Consider the following 19,388-nt stretch of genomic DNA (forward strand, 5'->3'; position numbering starts at 1 on the left):
AGGAGGCTGACTGACATCTATAGGAGGGAGAGGAGGCTGACTGACATCTATAGGAGGGAGAGGAGGCTGACTGACATCTATAGGAGGGAGAGGAGGCAGGGTGACTGACATCTAGAGGAGGGAGAGGAGGCTGGCTGACATCTATAGGAGGGAGATGAGGCTGGCTGACATCTATAGGAGGGAGAGGAGGCTGGCTGACATCTATAGGAGGGAGAGGAGGCTGACTGACATCTATAGGAGGGAGAGGAGGCTGGCTGACATCTATAGGAGGGAGAGGAGGCTGGCTGACATCTATAGGAGGGAGAGGAGGCAGGGTGACTGACATCTAGAGGAGGGAGAGGAGGCTGGCTGACATCTATAGGAGGGAGAGGAGGCTGGCTGACATCTATAGGAGGGAGAGGAGGCTGGCTGACATCTATAGGAGGGAGAGGAGGCAGGGTGACTGACATCTAGAGGAGGGAGAGGAGGCAGACTGACATCTATAGGAGGGAGAGGAGGCAGGCTGACTGACATCTAGAGGAGGGAGAGGAGGCTGACTGACATCTATAGGAGGGAGAGGAGGCAGGGTGACTGACATCTATAGGAGGGAGAGGAGGCTGGCTGACATCTATAGGAGGGAGAGGAGGCTGGCTGACATCTATAGGAGGGAGAGGAGGCTGACTGACATCTATAGGAGGGAGAGGAGGCTGACTGACATCTATAGGAGGGAGAGGAGGCTGACTGACATCTATAGGAGGGAGAGGAGGCAGACTGACATCTATAGGAGGGAGAGGAGGCAGACTGACATCTATAGGAGGGAGAGGAGGCAGGGTGACTGACATCTAGAGGAGGGAGAGGAGGGCTGACTGACATCTATAGGAGGGAGAGGAGGCTGACTGACATCTATAGGAGGGAGAGGAGGCTGGCTGACTGACATCTATAGGAGGGAGAGGAGGCAGGGTGACTGACATCTATAGGGAGGGAGAGGAGGCTGACTGACATCTATAGGAGGAGAGGAGGCAGGGTGACTGACATCTAGAGGAGGGAGAGGAGGCTGACTGACATCTATAGGAGGGAGAGGAGGCAGGGTGACTGACATCTAGAGGAGGGAGAGGAGACAGGCTGACTGACATCTATAGGAGGGAGAGGAGGCAGGGTGACTGACATCTAGAGGAGGGAGAGGAGACAGGCTGACTGACATCTATAGGAGGGAGAGGAGGCAGGGTGACATCTATAGGAGGGAGAGGAGGCAGACTGACATCTATAGGAGGGAGAGGAGGCAGGGTGACTGACATCTAGAGGAGGGAGAGGAGGCTGGCTGACATCTATAGGAGGGAGAGGAGGCTGGCTGACATCTATAGGAGGGAGAGGAGGCAGACTGACATCTAGAGGAGGGAGAGGAGGCAGACTGACATCTATAGGAGGGAGAGGAGGCAGGGTGACTGACATCTAGAGGAGGGAGAGGAGGCAGACTGACATCTATAGGAGGGAGAGGAGGCAGGGTGACTGACATCTAGAGGAGGGAGAGGAGGCTGACTGACATCTATAGGAGGGAGAGGAGGCAGACTGACATCTATAGGAGGGAGAGGAGGCAGACTGACATCTATAGGAGGGAGAGGAGGCAGGCTGACTGACATCTATAGGAGGGAGAGGAGGCAGACTGACATCTATAGGAGGGAGAGGAGGCTGACTGACATCTATAGGAGGGAGAGGAGGCTGACTGACATCTATAGGAGGGAGAGGAGGCTGACTGACATCTATAGGAGGGAGAGGAGGCTGGCTGACATCTATAGGAGGGAGAGGAGGCTGACTGACATCTATAGGAGGGAGAGGAGGCTGGCTGACATCTATAGGAGGGAGAGGAGGCTGGCTGACATCTATAGGAGGGAGAGGAGGTAGACTGACATCTATAGGAGGGAGAGGAGGCAGACTGACATCTATAGGAGGGAGAGGAGGCAGGGTGACTGACATCTAGAGGAGGGAGAGGAGGCTGGCTGACATCTATAGGAGGGAGAGGAGGCTGACTGACATCTATAGGAGGGAGAGGAGGCAGGGTGACTGACATCTAGAGGAGGGAGAGGAGACAGGCTGACTGACATCTATAGGAGGGAGAGGAGACAGGCTGACTGACATCTATAGGAGGGAGAGGAGGCAGGGTGACTGACATCTAGAGGAGGGAGAGGAGACAGGCTGACTGACATCTATAGGAGGGAGAGGAGACAGGCTGACTGACATCTAGAGGAGGGAGAGGAGGCAGACTGACATCTATAGGAGGGAGAGGAGGCAGGGTGACTGACATCTAGAGGAGGGAGAGGAGGCAGGGTGACTGACATCTATAGGAGGGAGAGGAGGCAGACTGACATCTATAGGAGGGAGAGGAGGCAGGGTGACTGACATCTAGAGGAGGGAGAGGAGGCAGACTGACATCTATAGGAGGGAGAGGAGGCAGGGTGACTGACATCTAGAGGAGGGAGAGGAGGCTGGCTGACATCTATAGGAGGGAGAGGAGGCAGACTGACTGACATCTAGATGAGGGAGAGGAGGCAGACTGACATCTATAGGAGGGAGAGGAGGCAGGCTGACTGACATCTATAGGAGGGAGAGGAGGCAGACTGACATCTATAGGAGGGAGAGGAGGCAGACTGACATCTATAGGAGGGAGAGGAGGCTGACTGACATCTAGAGGAGGGAGAGGAGACAGGCTGACTGACATCTATAGGAGGGAGAGGAGGCAGACTGACTGACATCTATAGGAGGGAGAGGAGGCAGACTGACATCTATAGGAGGGAGAGGAGGCTGACTGACATCTAGAGGAGGGAGAGGAGGCAGACTGACATCTATAGGAGGGAGAGGAGGCAGGGTGACTGACATCTAGAGGAGGGAGAGGGGAGGCAGACTGACATCTATAGGAGGGAGAGGAGGCAGGGTGACTGACATCTAGAGGAGGGAGAGGAGGCAGACTGACATCTATAGGAGGGAGAGGAGGCAGGGTGACTGACATCTAGAGGAGGGAGAGGAGGCTGACTGACATCTATAGGAGGGAGAGGAGGCAGGGTGACTGACATCTAGAGGAGGGAGAGGAGACAGGCTGACTGACATCTATAGGAGGGAGAGGAGGCTGGCTGACATCTATAGGAGGGAGAGGAGGCTGACTGACATCTATAGGAGGGGGAGGAGGCTGACTGACATCTATAGGAGGGAGAGGAGGCAGGGTGACTGACATCTAGAGGAGGGAGAGGAGGCTGACCGACATCTATAGGAGGGAGAGGAGGCTGACTGACATCTATAGGAGGGAGAGGAGGCTGGCTGACATCTATAGGAGGGAGAGGAGGCTGACTGACATCTATAGGAGGGAGAGGAGGCAGGGTGACTGACATCTATAGGAGGGAGAGGAGGCTGACCGACATCTATAGGAGGGAGAGGAGGCTGACTGACATCTACAGGAGGGAGAGGAGACTGACATCTATAGGAGGGAGAGGAGACAGGCTGACTGACATCTACAGGAGGGAGAGGAGGCTGACTGCTACAGAATGAGAAGAGATTGCATATGAATGGTACAGAATATAGAACATTGTACAGTAGAATATAGGAACCATATGCAGGATGTATATCCTATTAAGGAGGGAGAGGAAGGGGAGTGAGGAAGAGGGGGAGAGGGAAGGAGTGGAGCTACCTCTCTTTGAATAGGCTCATCAGACAGTGGAAAGGGAACATTGGAGTTCTGCAATCAGCAGAAGCAGCCTACTTGAAAGCCAGGCATGGAAAATGACAGAGGGAGATGACGCCATGTTTTAATTAAATCTACTGGACACTTATGGAGGTATGATGTACAATGGAGGGAGTGAGAGAGAATTAGAGAGGAGAGGGACCACCAGAGAGAGAGGAAAGGAAGGAATGAGGGAGAGAGAGAGCGAGAGAGAGAGCGAGAGAGAGAGAGAAAGATAATTAGAGAGAAGGCGGAGGTGAGAGAGAATTAGAGAGATAAGGTGGAGGGGAGAAAGAATTAGAGAGATAAGGTGGAGGGGAGAGAGAATTAGAGAGATAAGGTGGAGGGGAGAGAGAATTAGAGAGAAGGTGGAGGAGAGAGAGAGAGAATTAATGGTGGAGGGAGAGAGAATTAGAGACAAGGTGGAGGGGAGAGAGAATTAGAGACAAGGTGGAGGGGAGAGAGAGAATTAGAGACAAGGTGGAGGAGAGAGAGAATTAGAGACAAGGTGGAGGGGAGAGAGAATTAGAGACAAGGTGGAGGGAGAGAGATTAGAGAGATAAGGTGGAGGGAGAGAGAATTAGAGAGAAGGTGGAGGGGAGAGAGAATTAGAGAGAAGGTGGAGGAGAGAGAATTAGAGAGAAGGTGGAGGGGAGAGAGAATTAGAGAGAAGGTGGAGGGGCTGTTTGATACAGGGTGTAAACCCTCCACCAGGCCGTTTGTTCCTCCTACTCTAATCTTTTTGGATTATCAACATCTGAGACAAGGTGGAGGGGAGAGAAAGAGAATTAGAGAGACAAGGTGGAGGGGAGAGAGAATTAGAGAGAAGGTGGAGGGGAGAGAGAGAGAATTAGAGAGAAGGTGGAGGGGAGAGAGAGAGAATTAGAGAGAAGGTGGAGGGGAGAGAGAATTAGAGACAAGGTAGAGGAGAGAGAGAATTAGAGACAAGGTGGAGGGAGAGAGAATTAGAGAGACAGGTGGAGGAGAGAGAATTAGAGACAAGGTGGAGGAGAGAGAGAATTAGAGACAAGGTGGAGGGGGAGAAGAATTAGAGACAAGGTGGAGGAGGGGAGAGAGAATTAGAGAGAAGGTGGAGAGAGAGAGAGAGAGGAGGAATTAGAGACAAGGTGGAGGAGAGAGAGAATTAGAGACAAGGTGGAGGGAGAGAGAGAATTAGAGACAAGGTGGAGGAGAGAGAATTAGAGAGACAAGGTGGAGGAGAGAGAGAGAATTAGAGACAAGGTGGAGGAGAGAGAATTAGAGACAAGGTGGAGGGGAGAGACAGGATGTTTGAGACAAGGTTAGAGAGAAGGTGGAGAAGGTGGAGGAGAGAATTAGAGAGAAGGTGGAGGAGAGAGAGAGAATTAGAGACAAGGTGGAGGTGAGACAAGGTGGAGGAGAGAGAGAGAATTAGAGACAAGGTGGAGGGGAGAGAGAGAATTAGAGAGAAGGTGGAGGGGAGAGAGAGAATTAGAGAGAAGGTGGAGGGGAGAGAGAGAATTAGAGAGAAGGTGGAGGGAGAGAGAGAATTAGAGACAAGGTGGAGGAGAGAGAGAATTAGAGAGAAGGTGGAGGGGAGAGAAATAATTGAAGAGACAAGGGAGAGGACAGACCAACAGAGTAAGACTCGGTGTGAAGCTGCTAATGATCACAACGGAAGGAACCACAACACCCACTGACTGGTGATAGAAGAGAGGGGAGTCTGTTTGATACAGGGTTTAACCCTCCACCAGACAGTCTGTTTGATACAGGGTTTAACCCAGACAGGATGTTTGATACAGGGTTTAACCCAGACAGGCTGTTTGATACAGGGTTTAACCCTCCACCAGACAGGATGTTTGATACAGGGTTTAACCCTCCACCAGACAGGCTGTTTGATACAGGGTTTAACCCTCTACCAGACATGCTGTTTGATACAGGGTTTAACCCTCCACCAGACAGGCTGTTTGATACAGGGTTTAACCCTCCACCAGACAGGATGTTTGATACAGGGTTTAACCCTCCACCAGACAGGCTGTTTGATACAGGGGTTTAACCCTCCACCAGACAGGCTGTTTGATACAGGGTTTAACCCAGACAGGCTGTTTGATACAGGGTTTAACCCAGACAGGCTGTTTGATACAGGGTTTAACCCAGACAGGATGTTTGATACAGGGTTTAACCCAGACAGGCTGTTTGATACAGGGTTTAACCCAGACAGGCTGTTTGATACAGGGTTTAACCCTCCACCAGACAGGATGTTTGATACAGGGTTTAACCCTCCACCAGACAGGCTGTTTGATACAGGGTTTAACCCAGACAGGCTGTTTGATACAGGGTTTAACCCAGACAGGCTGTTTGATACAGGGTTTAACCCAGACAGGCTGTTTGATACAGGGTTTAACCCTCCACCAGACAGGCTGTTTGATACAGGGTTTAACCCTCCACCAGACAGGCTGTTTGATACAGGGTTTAACCCTCCACCAGGGTTTAACCCAGACAGGATGTTTGATACAGGGTTTAACCCAGACAGGATGTTTGATACAGGGTTTAACCCTCCACCAGACAGGCTGTTTGATACAGGGTTTAACCCAGACAAGATGTTTGATACAGGGTTTAACCCAGACAGGATGTTTGATACAGGGTTTAACCCAGACAGGATGTTTGATACAGGGTTTAACCCAGACAGGATGTTTGATACAGGGTTTAACCCTCCACCAGGCCGTTCGTTCCTCCTACTCTAATCTTTTTGGATTATCATCATCTGAGACCAGAACGACAGGAGTCCCTTCCCCTGCCTGCTATCATCTAGCACATTCTACAGGTAATGACTTTCTCTCCCTCTCTCTCTGTCCATCTCCCTCTCTCTCAATCATATCTCTCTCTATCCACCTCTCTCTCAATCATATCTCTCTCTATCCACCACTCTCTTGCTCTCTCTATCCACCACTCTCTCTCTCTCTCTCTATCCATATCTCTCTCTCTCTATCTCCCCCTCTCTCTCTCTCCCCCCCTCTCTCTCTCTCTCTCTATCCATATCTCCCTCTCTCCCGCTCTCTATCCATATCTCCCTCTCTCTCTCCCTCCATATCTCTCTCTATCCATATCTCCCTCTCTCTCTCTCCATATCTCCCTCTATCTCTCCCGCGCTCCATATCTCTCTCTCTCTCGACCCATATCTCCCTCTCTCTATCCATATCTCCCTCTCTCTATCCATATCTCTCTCTCTCTCTATCTCCCCCCCTCTCTCTCTCTCTCTCTCTCTCTCTCGACCCATATCTCCCTCTCTCCCTCTCTCTATCCATATCTCCCTCTCTCTATCCATATCTCCCTCTCTCTATCCATATCTCCCTCTCCCTCTCTCCCTCTCTCTATCCATATCTCCCTCTCCCTCTCTCCCTCTCTCTATCCATATCTCCCTCTCCCTCTCTCTATCCATATCTCCCTCTCTACCCATATCTCCCTCTCTCTATCCATATCTCCCTCTCCCTCTCTCTATCCATATCTCCCTCTCCCCCTCTCTCTATCCATATCTCCCTCTCCTTCTCTCCCTCTCTCTATCCATATCTCCCTCTCTCCCTCCTCTCTATTGATGGGATATATTCCTACAGTTTGACAGTCTTCATCATGTCATTATCTCTAAGGGAAGCCACATGGTACTCAGCCACCCATCTGTGTGTGTTTGAGTATGTGTGTGCCTGTCTTCTCGTATCATTCACTTGTTCAGACCTCAGACAGATGTTGGTTGGAGTGTTATACTGTGTGTGTGTGTGTGTGTGTGTGTGTGTGTGTGTGTGTGTGTGTGTGTGTGTGTGTGTGTGTGTGTGTGTGTGTGTGTGTGTGTGTGTGTGCAACCATCAAATCTATCAGAAGGGCTCTTCTAACTCTGAAAGGATTAGGGTCAAAGATGGGAACATGTCGCCATGGTAACACAACATCTCCACGACGACAGAGTCCCAACGCTACTGGTTGTTGCCATTGTCCCAAGAGAATAATATCTTTTCAATTCATTCATTGAATTTCATTGATGTGAATATAATTGATTGAATTGAAAACCACTGAATTGAACCCAACCCTGGCCAACATGGGCGGGGTTAGGACCCTATTGGCAACAGTCTCATTGGCTGCTTACATTGAGAATTCATTGTGTATGAGTGTATGAGAGAGTGTGTTTACGCCCCTGAATTAATGAAGAATGAATGACAGTGTGTGTATGAGAGCGTGTGTTTACGCCCCTGAATTAATGAAGAATGAATGACAGTGTGTGTATGAGAGCGTGTGTTTACGCCCCTGAATTAATGAAGAATGAATGACAGTGTGTGTATGAGAGCGTGTGTTTTACGCCCCTGAATTAATGAAGAATGAATGACAGTGTGTGTGTGTGAGAGCGTGTGTTTTACGCCCCTGAATTAATGAAGAATGAATGACAGTGTGTGTGTGTGTGAGAGCGTGTGTTTACGCCCCTGAATTAATGAAGAATGAATGACAGTGTGTGTGTGTGAGAGCGTGTGTTTTACGCCCCTGAATTAATGAAGAATGAATGACAGTGTGTGTGTGTGAGAGCGTGTGTTTTACGCCCCTGAATTAATGAAGAATGAATGACAGTGTGTGTGTGTGAGAGCGTGTGTTTTACGCCCCTGAATTAATGAAGAATGAATGACAGTGTGTGTGTATGAGAGCGTGTGTTTTACGCCCCTGAATTAATGAAGAATGAATGACAGTGTGTGTGTATGAGAGCGTGTGTTTTACGCCCCTGAATTAATGAAGAATGAATGACAGTGTGTGTGTATGAGAGCGTGTGTTTTACGCCCCTGAATTAATGAAGAATGAATGACAGTGTGTGTGTATGAGAGCGTGTGTTTTACGCCCCTGAATTAATGAAGAATGAATGACAGTGTGTGTGTATGAGAGCGTGTGTTTTACGCCCCTGAATTAATGAAGAATGAATGACAGTGTGTGTGTATGAGAGCGTGTGTTTTACGCCCCTGAATTAATGAAGAATGAATGACAGTGTGTGTGTATGAGAGCGTGTGTTTTACGCCCCTGAATTAATGAAGAATGAATGACAGTGTGTGTGTATGAGAGCGTGTGTTTTACGCCCCTGAATTAATGAAGAATGAATGACAGTGTGTGTGTATGAGAGCGTGTGTTTTACGCCCCTGAATTAATGAAGAATGAATGACAGTGTGTGTGTATGAGAGCGTGTGTTTTACGCCCCTGAATTAATGAAGAATGAATGACAGTGTGTGTGTATGAGAGCGTGTGTTTTACGCCCCTGAATTAATGAAGAATGAATGACAGTGTGTGTGTATGAGAGCGTGTGTTTTACGCCCCTGAATTAATGAAGAATGAATGACAGTGTGTGTGTGTGAGAGCGTGTGTTTTACGCCCCTGAATTAATGAAGAATGAATGACAGTGTGTGTGTGTGAGAGCGTGTGTTTTACGCCCCTGAATTAATGAAGAATGAATGACAGTGTGTGTGTGTGTGAGAGCGTGTGTTTTACGCCCCTGAATTAATGAAGAATGAATGACAGTGTGTGTGTATGAGAGCGTGTGTTTTACGCCCCTGAATTAATGAAGAATGAATGACAGTGTGTGTATGAGAGCGTGTGTTTTACGCCCCTGAATTAATGAAGAATGAATGACAGTGTGTGTGTATGAGAGCGTGTGTTTTACGCCCCTGAATTAATGAAGAATGAATGACAGTGTGTGTGTATGAGAGCGTGTGTTTACGCCCCTGAATTAATGAAGAATGAATGACAGTGTGTGTGTATGAGAGCGTGTGTTTTACGCCCCTGAATTAATGAAGAATGAATGACAGTGTGTGTGTATGAGAGCGTGTGTTTTACGCCCCTGAATTAATGAAGAATGAATGACAGTGTGTGTGTATGAGAGCGTGTGTTTTACGCCCCTGAATTAATGAAGAATGAATGACAGTGTGTGTGTATGAGAGCGTGTGTTTACGCCCCTGAATTAATAAGGGGACGGAATAGAGGCGGCTCTCTCTCTGTTCATTATATACTGTGGGAGGATAAGACACAGATTTGAACAACCTGGAGGGAAAATAAGGAGAGGGAGGGAGAAGAGGAGGGATAAGGAGAGGGAGGGAGAAGAGGAGGGATAAGGAGAGGGAGGGGAGAAGAGGAGGGATAAGGAGAGGGAGGGGAGAAGAGGAGGGAAAATAAGGAGAGGGAGGGAGAAGAGGAGGGATAAGGAGAGGGAGGGAGAAGAGGAGGGATAAGGAGAGGAGGGGAGAAGAGGAGGGATAAGGAGAGGGAGGGGAGAAGAGGGAGGGAAAATAAGGAGAGGGAGGGAGAAGATGAGGGATAAGGAGAGGAGGGGAGAAGAGGAGGGATAAGGAGAGGGAGGGAGAAGAGGAGGGATAAGGAGAGGGAGGGGAGAAGAGGAGGGATAAGGAGAGGGAGGGGAGAAGAGGAGGGATAAGGAGAGGAGGGGAGAAGAGGAGGGATAAGGAGAGGAGGGGAGGGAGGGGAGGGATAAGGAGGGAGGGGGAGAAGGAGGAGGGATAAGGAGAGGGGGGAGAAGAGGAGGGATAAGGAGAGGAGGGGAGAAGAGGAGGGATAAGGAGAGGAGGGAGAAGAGGAGGGATAAGGAGAGGAGGGGAGAAGAGGAGGGATAAGGAGAGGGAGGGGGGAAGAGGAGGGATAAGGAGAGGAGGGAGAAGAGGAGGGATAAGGAGAGGAGGGGAAGAAGAGGAGGGATAAGGAGAGGGAGGGATAAGGAGAGGAGGGGAGAAGAGGGAGGGATAAGGAGAGGGAGGGGGAGAAGGGAGGAGGGATAAGGAGGAGGGATAAGAAGGGAGGGGAAGAGGGATAAGGAGAGGAGGGAGAAGGAGAGGAGGGATAAGGAGAGGAGGGGGAGAAGAGGAGGGATAAGGAGAGGGAGGGGAGATAGAGGGAGGGATAAGGAGAGGGAGGGGAGAAGAGGAGGGATAAGGAGAGGAGGGGAGAAGAGGAGGGATAAGGAGAGGAGGGGAGAAGAGGAGGGATAAGGAGAGGAGGGGAGAAGAGGAGGGATAAGGAGAGGAAGGGAGAAGAGGAGGGATAAGGAGAGGAGGGGAGAAGAGGAGGGATAAGGAGAGGAGGGGAGAAGAGGGAGGGATAAGGAGAGGAGGGGAGAAGAGGAGGGATAAGGAGAGGAGGGGAGAAGAGGAGGGATAAGGAGAGGAGGGGAGAAGAGGAGGGATAAGGAGAGGGGGGGAGAAGAGGAGGGATAAGGAGAGGGGGAGGGATAAGGAGAGGAGGGGAGAAGAGGAGGGATAAGGAGAGGGAGGGGAGGGGAGAGGAGGGATAAGGAGAGGGAGGGGAGAAGAGGAGGGATAAGGAGAGGGAGGGATAAGGAGAGGGAGGGATAGAAGAGGAGGGATAAGGAGAGGGAGGGAGAAGAGGAGGGATAAGGAGAGGGAGGGATAAGGAGAGGGAGGGATAAGGAGAGGAGGGGAGAAGAGGAGGGATAAGGAGAGGGAGGGAGAAGAGGAGGGATAAGGAGAGGGAGGGAGAAGAGGAGGGATAAGGAGAGGGAGGGGAGAAGAGGAGGGATAAGGAGAGGGAGGGATAAGGAGAGGGAGGGGAGAAGAGGAGGGATAAGGAGAGGGAGGGGAGAAGAGGAGGGATAAGGAGAGGAGGGGAGAAGAGGAGGGATAAGGAGAGGAGGGGAGAAGAGGAGGGATAAGGAGAGGGAGGGGGAAGAGGAGGGATAAGGAGAGGGAAGGGATAAGGAGAGGAGGGGAGAAGAGGAGGGATAAGGAGAGGGAGGGAGAAGAGGAGGGATAAGGAGAGGGAGGGGAGAAGAGGAGGGATAAGGAGAGGGAGGGGAGAAGAGGAGGGATAAGGAGAGGGAGGGGAGAAGAGGAGGGATAAGGAGAGGGAGGGGAGAAGAGGAGGGATAAGGAGAGGGAGGGATAAGGAGAGGAGGGGAGAAGAGGAGGGATAAGGAGAGGGAGGGGAGAAGAGGAGGGATAAGGAGAGGAAGGGATAAGGAGATAAGGAGGGGAGGGGAGAGAGGAGGGATAAGGAGAGGGAGGGGAGAAGAGGAGGGATAAGGAGAGGGAGGGAGAAGAGGAGGGATAAGGAGAGGGAGGGATAAGGAGAGGGAGGGGGAGAAGAGGAGGGATAAGGAGAGGGAGGGGAGAAGAGGAGGGATAAGGAGAGGGAGGGGAGAAGAGGAGGGATAAGGAGAGGGAGGGATAAGGAGAGGGAGGGGAGAAGAGGAGGGATAAGGAGAGGGAGGGATAAGGAGAAGGAGGGATAAGGAGAGGGAGCGAGAAGAGGAGGGATAAGGAGAGGGAGGGAGAAGAGGAGGGATAAGGAGAGGGAGGGAGAAGGAGGGATAAGGAGAGGGAGGGAGGGAGGAGAGATAAGGAGAGGAGGGAGAAGGAGAAGAGGGATAAGGAGAGGGAGGGAGGAGAGGAGGGATAAGGAGAGGGAGGGAGAAGGAGGGAGGGAGGAGGGAGAGAGGGAGGGAGAAGGAGGGAAGGAGGAGAGGAGGGATAAGAAGAGGGAGGGAGAAGGAGAGATAAGGAGAGGGAGGAGAGGAGGGAGGGAGAGGGGGGATAAGGAGAGGGAGGGAGGAGGGATAAGGAGAGGGAGGGAGGAGAGGAGGGATAAGGAGAGGGAGGAGAGGAAAGGAGGGAGAGGAGTGGAGGGAAAAGGAGGGAGGGAGGAGAGATAAGGAGAAGAGGGAAGAGAGGAGAGAGAAGAGGAAGGGAGGAGTGAAGGAGGGGGATATTTCCCCTGAACAGAACACCCTGCCGTCCTGCCTGCCTCCCTCTCTCTCCCTCTCTCTGACTGCCTGCCTGTCTCTCTGCCTGCCTGTCTCTCTGCCTGCCTGTCTCTCTCCCTCTCTGTCTCTCTCCCTCTCTGTCTCTCTCTCTGCCTGCCTCTCTCTCTGCCTGCCTGTCTCTCTGCCTGCCTGTCTCTCTGCCTGCCTGTCTCTCTGCCTGCCTGTCTCTCTGCCTGCCTGTCTCTCTGCCTGCCTGTCTCCCTCCATCCTTATTTGAAGCCCAGTCAGCAATAGGAAGTATTGATGCAAGCTAATCCTGTAGTGTAGCCACTTACTGACGGTGACGTCTTCCACGTTTCAATGCAGAGAGAAAAATAACATGAGGAGAGAGGAGAGGGAGAAACACAGAAAGGAGTAGCAGACCTACCCTGGAAGGTCCTCTGTAGAGACATCGTAGCTGGTCCCAGGACTGACTCTGCTGAGGGTCCAACGTGGTCTCAGCAAACACCTACAACACATCAGCATGGATCAGCCACAACACAACACATCAGCAGGGATCAGCCACAACACAACACATCAGCATGGATCAGCCACAACACAACACATCAGCATGTATCAGCCACAACACAACAACATGGATCAGCCACAACACAACAACATGGATCAGCCACAACACATCACATCAGCAGGGATCAGCCACAACACAACAACATGGATCAGCCACAACACAACACATCAGCATGGATCAGCCACAACACAACACATCAGCATGTATCAGCCACAACACAACAACATGGATCAGCCACAACACAACAAAATGGATCAGCCACAACACAACAACATGGATCAGCCACAACACATCACATCAGCATGGATCAGCCACAACACATCACATCAGCATGGATCAGCCACAACACAACACAACAACATGGATCAGCCACAACACAACAGCATGGATCAGCCACAACACATCAGCATGGATCAGCCACAACACAACACAACAACATGGATCAGCCACAACACAACACAACAACATGGATCAGCCACAACACAACAACATGGATCAGCCACAACACAACAACATGGATCAGCCACAACACAACACAACAACATGGATCAGCCACATCACAACAACATGGATCAGCCACAACACAACAGTATCCTTATCTCATCTCTAGGACACTATCCACGTCTCTAGGACACTATCCACGTCTCTAGGACACTATCCACGTCTCTAGGACACTATCCACGTCTCTAGGACACTATCCACGTCTCTAGGACACTATCCCCATCTCTAGGACACTATCCTCATCTCTAGGACACTATCCTCATCTCTAGGACACTATCCTCATCTCTAGGACACCATCCACATCTCTAGGACACTATCCTCATCTCTAGGACACTATCCCCGTCTCTCATCTCTAGGACACTATCCCCATCTCTCATCTCTTGGACACTATCCACATCTCTCATCTCTAGGACACTATCCACATCTCTAGGACACTATCCACATCTCTAGGACACTATCCACATCTCTAGGACACTATCCACATCTCTAGGACACTATCCACATCTCTAGGACACTATCCACATCTCTAGGACACTATCCTCATCTCTAGGACACTATCCACATCTCTCATCTCTAGGACACTATCCCCATCTCTAGGACACTATCCCCATCTCTAGGACACTACCCACATCTCTCATCTCCAGGACACTATCCTCATCTCTCATCTCTAGGACACTATCCACATCTCTAGGACACCATCCACATCTCCAGGACACCATCCACATCTCTCATCTCTAGGACACCATCCACACCTCTCATCTCCAGGACACCATCCACATCTCTAGGACACTATCCTCATCTCTCATCTCCAGGACACCATCCTCATCTCTCATCTCCAGGACACCATCCACATCTCTAGGACACTATCCACATCTCAAGGACACCATCCACATCTCCAGGACACCATCCACATCTCCAGGACACCATCCACATCTCCAGAACACCATCCACATCTATAGGACACTATAGTAGCTCCAAAGACCTCCACTGTTGACAGGCTTCAATTACCAGAAAAAGAACAGAATAAAACAATCATTGTTTCCACGGCCCTCTGGTGATTGGGATCTTTTTAATAACTGTAAAATGCCAGCGCCTGAGGAGAAACCCATCAAACGTGACCTGCATGAAGATTGGCTGAACGGCAACGAGGAACAAGAGAAAGATAATCTGTTTTGAAAAGTCAGAGTTATTTAAGATAAATGCAGGGTAGAAGTGACATTTACAACATTGACTGGAGGCTAAACAGGTGTGTGTGTGTGTTGTCTGATTGGTGAGATGACATTTTCAAACGCTGACAGAGAGAGATAGAGAGATGTGAGGGATTCTGGGACGGTGAACAGCAAAGCACTGATAGTGTGATGGATCAGAACGTGTTAATTCCCATTGATTTTGTCTACATCTTGTTGTGTTACAGCCTGAATTCAAAACGGATTACATTGATTTGTTTTCTCTCGTCCATCTACACACAATACCCCATGAATTATTATTTATTTTAAATACAGAAATCTCATTTATGTAAGTGTTCACACCTGGGTCAATACTTTGTGAAAGCATCTTTGGGGGCGATTGAGTCGTCTTGGGGATGTCTGGGTCAGCTTTGAGTCATCTTGGGGATGTCTGGGTCAGCTTTGAGTCGTCTTGGGGAAGTCTGGGTCAGCTTTGAGTCGTCTTGGGGATGTCTGGGTCAGCTTTGAGTCGTCTTGGGGAAGTCTGGGTCAGCTTTGAGTCGTCTTGGGGAAGTCTGGGTCAGCTTTGAGTCGTCTTGGGGAAGTCTGGGTCAGCTTTGAGTCGTCTTGGGGATGTCTGGGTCAGCTTTGAGTCGTCTTGGGGATGTCTGGGTCAGCTTTGAGTCGTCTTGGGGAAGTCTGGGTCAGCTTTGAGTCGTCTTGGGGATGTCTGGGTCAGCTTTGAGTCGTCTTGGGGATGTCTGGGTCAGCTTTGAGTCGTCTTGGGGATGTCTGGGTCAGCTTTGAGTCATCTTGGAGATGTCTGGATCAGCTTTGCCTTGCAGATCTGGATCAGCTTCTTCCTTGCAGATTTTCTCAAGCTCAAGATTTTCTCAAGCTAAGTTAAATGGGGAGTGCCGAGAACAGCAATCTTGAAGTCTTTCCACAGATTTTCAATGGGATTCAAGTCTGGGCTTCTGCTGGGCCACTCAAGGACTTTCATATTCTAGTTCTGAAGCTATTCCAGCGTTGCTTTGGCTGTATGCTTGGGGTCATTGTCCTGTTGGAACGTAAATCTTCACCCCAGTCTAAGGTTGTTTGCACTCTGAAGCAGGTTCTCATCAAGGATGTGCCTGTATTTGTTCCCCTCTTTCCGTACCAGTCTCCCAGTCCCTGCTGCTGAAAAGCATCCCTATTGCATGATGCTGCCACCACCATGCTTCACGGTAGGGATGGTGTTAGACGGGTGATGAGCTGTGCCTGGTTTTCTCCAGACATAGCGCTCTGCATTCAGGCCAGAGTTCAATTACAGTCTGATCAGACCACAGGATATTTTGCCTTGTGCTCCGTCTTTCACAGGACTTGTTTTGCAAACACCAGGTGTGATGTCAAGCCCAGATTGGTGAAGTTCTGTAGAGACTGGTTCTCCCAACTCAGCCATTGGGTTTTTGGTCAACTCCCTGACCAAGGTCCTTCTTGCCCGGTTGCTCAGTTTGGTCGGACGGCCAGCTCTTGGCAGAGTCTGGTTAGTTCCATATTTGTTCAATTTCCCAATAATGGAGACCACTGTGCTCTTGGAAACTTTCAACACTCTACAAATTGTTTTATACCCTTCCACAGATACACTATATGAACAAAAGTATGTGGACACCTGCTCATCAAACATTTCATTCCAAAATCATGGGCATTAATATGGAGTTGGTACCCCCCTTTGCTGCTATAAAAGCCTCCACTCCTCTGGGAAGGCGTTCTACTAGATGTTGGAACACTGCTGCTATAAAAGCCTCCACTCCTCTGGGAAGGCTTTCTACTAGATGTTGGAACACTGCTGCTATAAAAGCCTCCACTCACTCTGGGAAGGCTTTCTACTAGATGTTGGAACACTGCTGCTATAAAAGCCTCCACTCCTCTGGGAAGGCTTTCTACTAGATGTTGGAACACTGCTGCTATAAAAGCCTCCACTCCTCTGGAAAGGCTTTCTACTAGATGTTGGAACACTGCTGCTATAAAAGCCTCCACTCCTCTGGGAAGGCTTTCTACTAGATGTTGGAACACTGCTGCTATAAAAGCCTCCACTTGTCTGGGAAGGCTTTCTACTAGATGTTGGAACACTGCTGCTATAAAAGCCTCCACTCCTCTGGGAAGGCTTTCTACTAGATGTTGGAACACTGCTGCTATAAAAGCCTCCACTCCTCTGGGAAGGCTTTCTACTAGATGTTGGAACACTGCTGCTATAAAAGCCTCCACTCCTCTGGGAAGGCTTTCTACTAGATGTTGGAACACTGCTGCTATAACAGCCTCCACTCCTCTGGGAAGGCTTTCTACTAGATGTTGGAACACTGCTGCTATAAAAGCCTCCACTCCTCTGGGAAGGCTTTCCACTAGATGTTGGAACACTGCTGCTATAAAAGCCTCCACTCCTCTGGGAAGGCTTTCTACTAGATGTTGGAACACTGCTGCTATAAAAGCCTCCACTCCTCTGGGAAGTCTTTCTACTAGATGTTGGAACACTGCTGCTATAACAGCCTCCACTCCTCTGGGAAGGCTTTCCACTAGATGTTGGAACACTGCTGCTATAACAGCCTCCACTCCTCTGGGAAGGCTTTCCACTAGATGTTGGAACACTGCTGCTATAAAAGCCTCCACTCCTCTGGGAAGGCTTTCCACTAGATGTTGGAACACTGCTGCTATAAAAGCCTCCACTCCTCTGGGAAGGCTTTCTACTAGATGTTGGACCACTGCTGCTATAACAGCCTCCACTCCTCTGGGAAGGCTTTCTACTAGATGTTGGAACACTGCTGCTATAAAAGCCTCCACTCCTCTGGGAAGGCTTTCTACTAGACGTTGGAACACTGCTGCTATAAAAGCCTCCACTCCTCTGGGAAGGCTTTCTACTAGATGTTGGAACACTGCTGCTATAAAAGCCTCCACTCCTCTGGGAAGGCTTTCTACACTGCTAGATGTTGGAACACTGCTGCTATAAAAGCTTCCACTCCTCTGGGAAGGCTTTCTACTAGATGTTGGAACACTGCTGCTATAAAAGCCTCCACTCCTCTGGGAAGGCTTTCTACTAGATGTTGGAACACTGCTGCTATAAAAGCCTCCACTCCTCTGGGAAGGCTTTCTACTAGATGTTGGAACACTGCTGCTATAAAAGCCTCCACTCCTCTGGGAAGGCTTTCTACTAGATGTCGGAACACTGCTGCTATAAAAGCCTCCACTCCTCTGGGAAGGCTTTCTACTAGATGTTGGAACACTGCTGCTATAAAAGCCTCCACTCCTCTGGGAAGGCTTTCTACTAGATGTTGGAACACTGCTGCTATAAAAGCCTCCACTCCTCTGGGAAGGCTTTCTACTAGATGTTGGAACACTGCTGCTATAAAAGCCTCCGCTCCTCTGGGAAGGCTTTCTACTAGATGTTGGAACACTGCTGCTATAAAAGCCTCCACTCCTCTGGGAAGGCTTTCTACTAGATGTTGGAACACTGCTGCTATAAAAGCCTCCACTCCTCTGGGAAGGCTTTCTGCTAGATGTTGGAACACTGCTGCTATAAAAGCCTCCACTCCTCTGGGAAGGCTTTCTACTAGATGTTGGAACACTGCTGCTATAACAGCCTCCACTCCTCTGGGAAGGCTTTCTACTAGATGGCGGAACACTGCTGCTATAACAGCCTCCACTCCTCTGGGAAGGCTTTCTACTAGATGTTGGAACACTGCTGCTATAAAAGCCTCCACTCCTCTGGGAAGGCTTTCCACTAGATGTTGGAACACTGCTGCTATAAAAGCCTCCACTCCTCTGGGAAGGCTTTCTACTAGATGTTGGAACACTGCTGCTATAACAGCCTCCACTCCTCTGGGAAGGCTTTCTACTAGATGTTGGAACACTGCTGCTATAAAAGCCTCCACTCCTCTGGGAAGGCTTTCTACTAGATGTTGGAACACGGAACACTGCTGCTATAACAGCCTCCACTCCTCTGGGAAGGCTTTCCACTAGATGTTGGAACACTGCTGCTATAAAAGCCTCCACTCCTCTGGGAAGGCTTTCTACTAGATGTCGGAACACTGCTGAGGAGGACTTGCTTCCATTCAGCCACAGGATTATCATTTAAGCTCGGGGTTGAGGTCAGGGCTCTGTGCTGGCCAGTCATGTTCTTCCACACCGATCACGACAAACCATTTCTATATGGACCTTGCTTTGTGCACAGGGCCACAGAAATCCATTTCATGAAGCTCCCGACGAACAGTTCTTGTGCTGATTTTGCTTCCAGAGGCAGTTTGGAACTCGGGAGACAGTGTTGCAACCGTGGACAGGCGATTTTTAGGCACAACCTGCTTCAGCTTGTGTGGCCTACCATTTCGCAGCTGAACGGTTGTTGCTCCTAGACATTTCCACTTCACAATAACAGCACTTACAGTTGACCGGGGCAGCTCTAGGTGGGGAGAAATTTGACAAACTGACTTGTTGGAAAGGTGGCATCCTATGACGGTGCCACGTTGAAAGTCACTGAGCTCTTCAGTGAGTCCATTTTCTACTGCCAAGATTGCATGGCTGTATGGAGATTGTATACAACTGTCAGCAACAGGTGTGGCTGAACTGGCCAAATCCCCTCATTTGAAGGGGTGTCCACATACTGCTGTCTATATAGTGTATCTGATCCATCACAGTTCTATCCGTGAGATCGAGGGACAGTTTCTCCAGTTCCTCTGACTTCATGGTATAGTTCCTGCTCTGACATGCACTGTCAAC

General features: G+C 49.9%; 1 pseudogene; it reads right to left on the reverse strand.

The window, feature by feature from the left end:
* Positions 1-19,388, reverse strand: part of LOC135531445 (vacuolar protein sorting-associated protein 8 homolog) — a 154,946-nt pseudogene that overhangs the window by 2,301 nt on the left and 133,257 nt on the right.

This window comes from Oncorhynchus masou, chromosome 5 (assembly GCF_036934945.1).
Source record: "Oncorhynchus masou masou isolate Uvic2021 chromosome 5, UVic_Omas_1.1, whole genome shotgun sequence".
NCBI classification, from domain to species: Eukaryota; Metazoa; Chordata; class Actinopteri; order Salmoniformes; family Salmonidae; genus Oncorhynchus; species Oncorhynchus masou.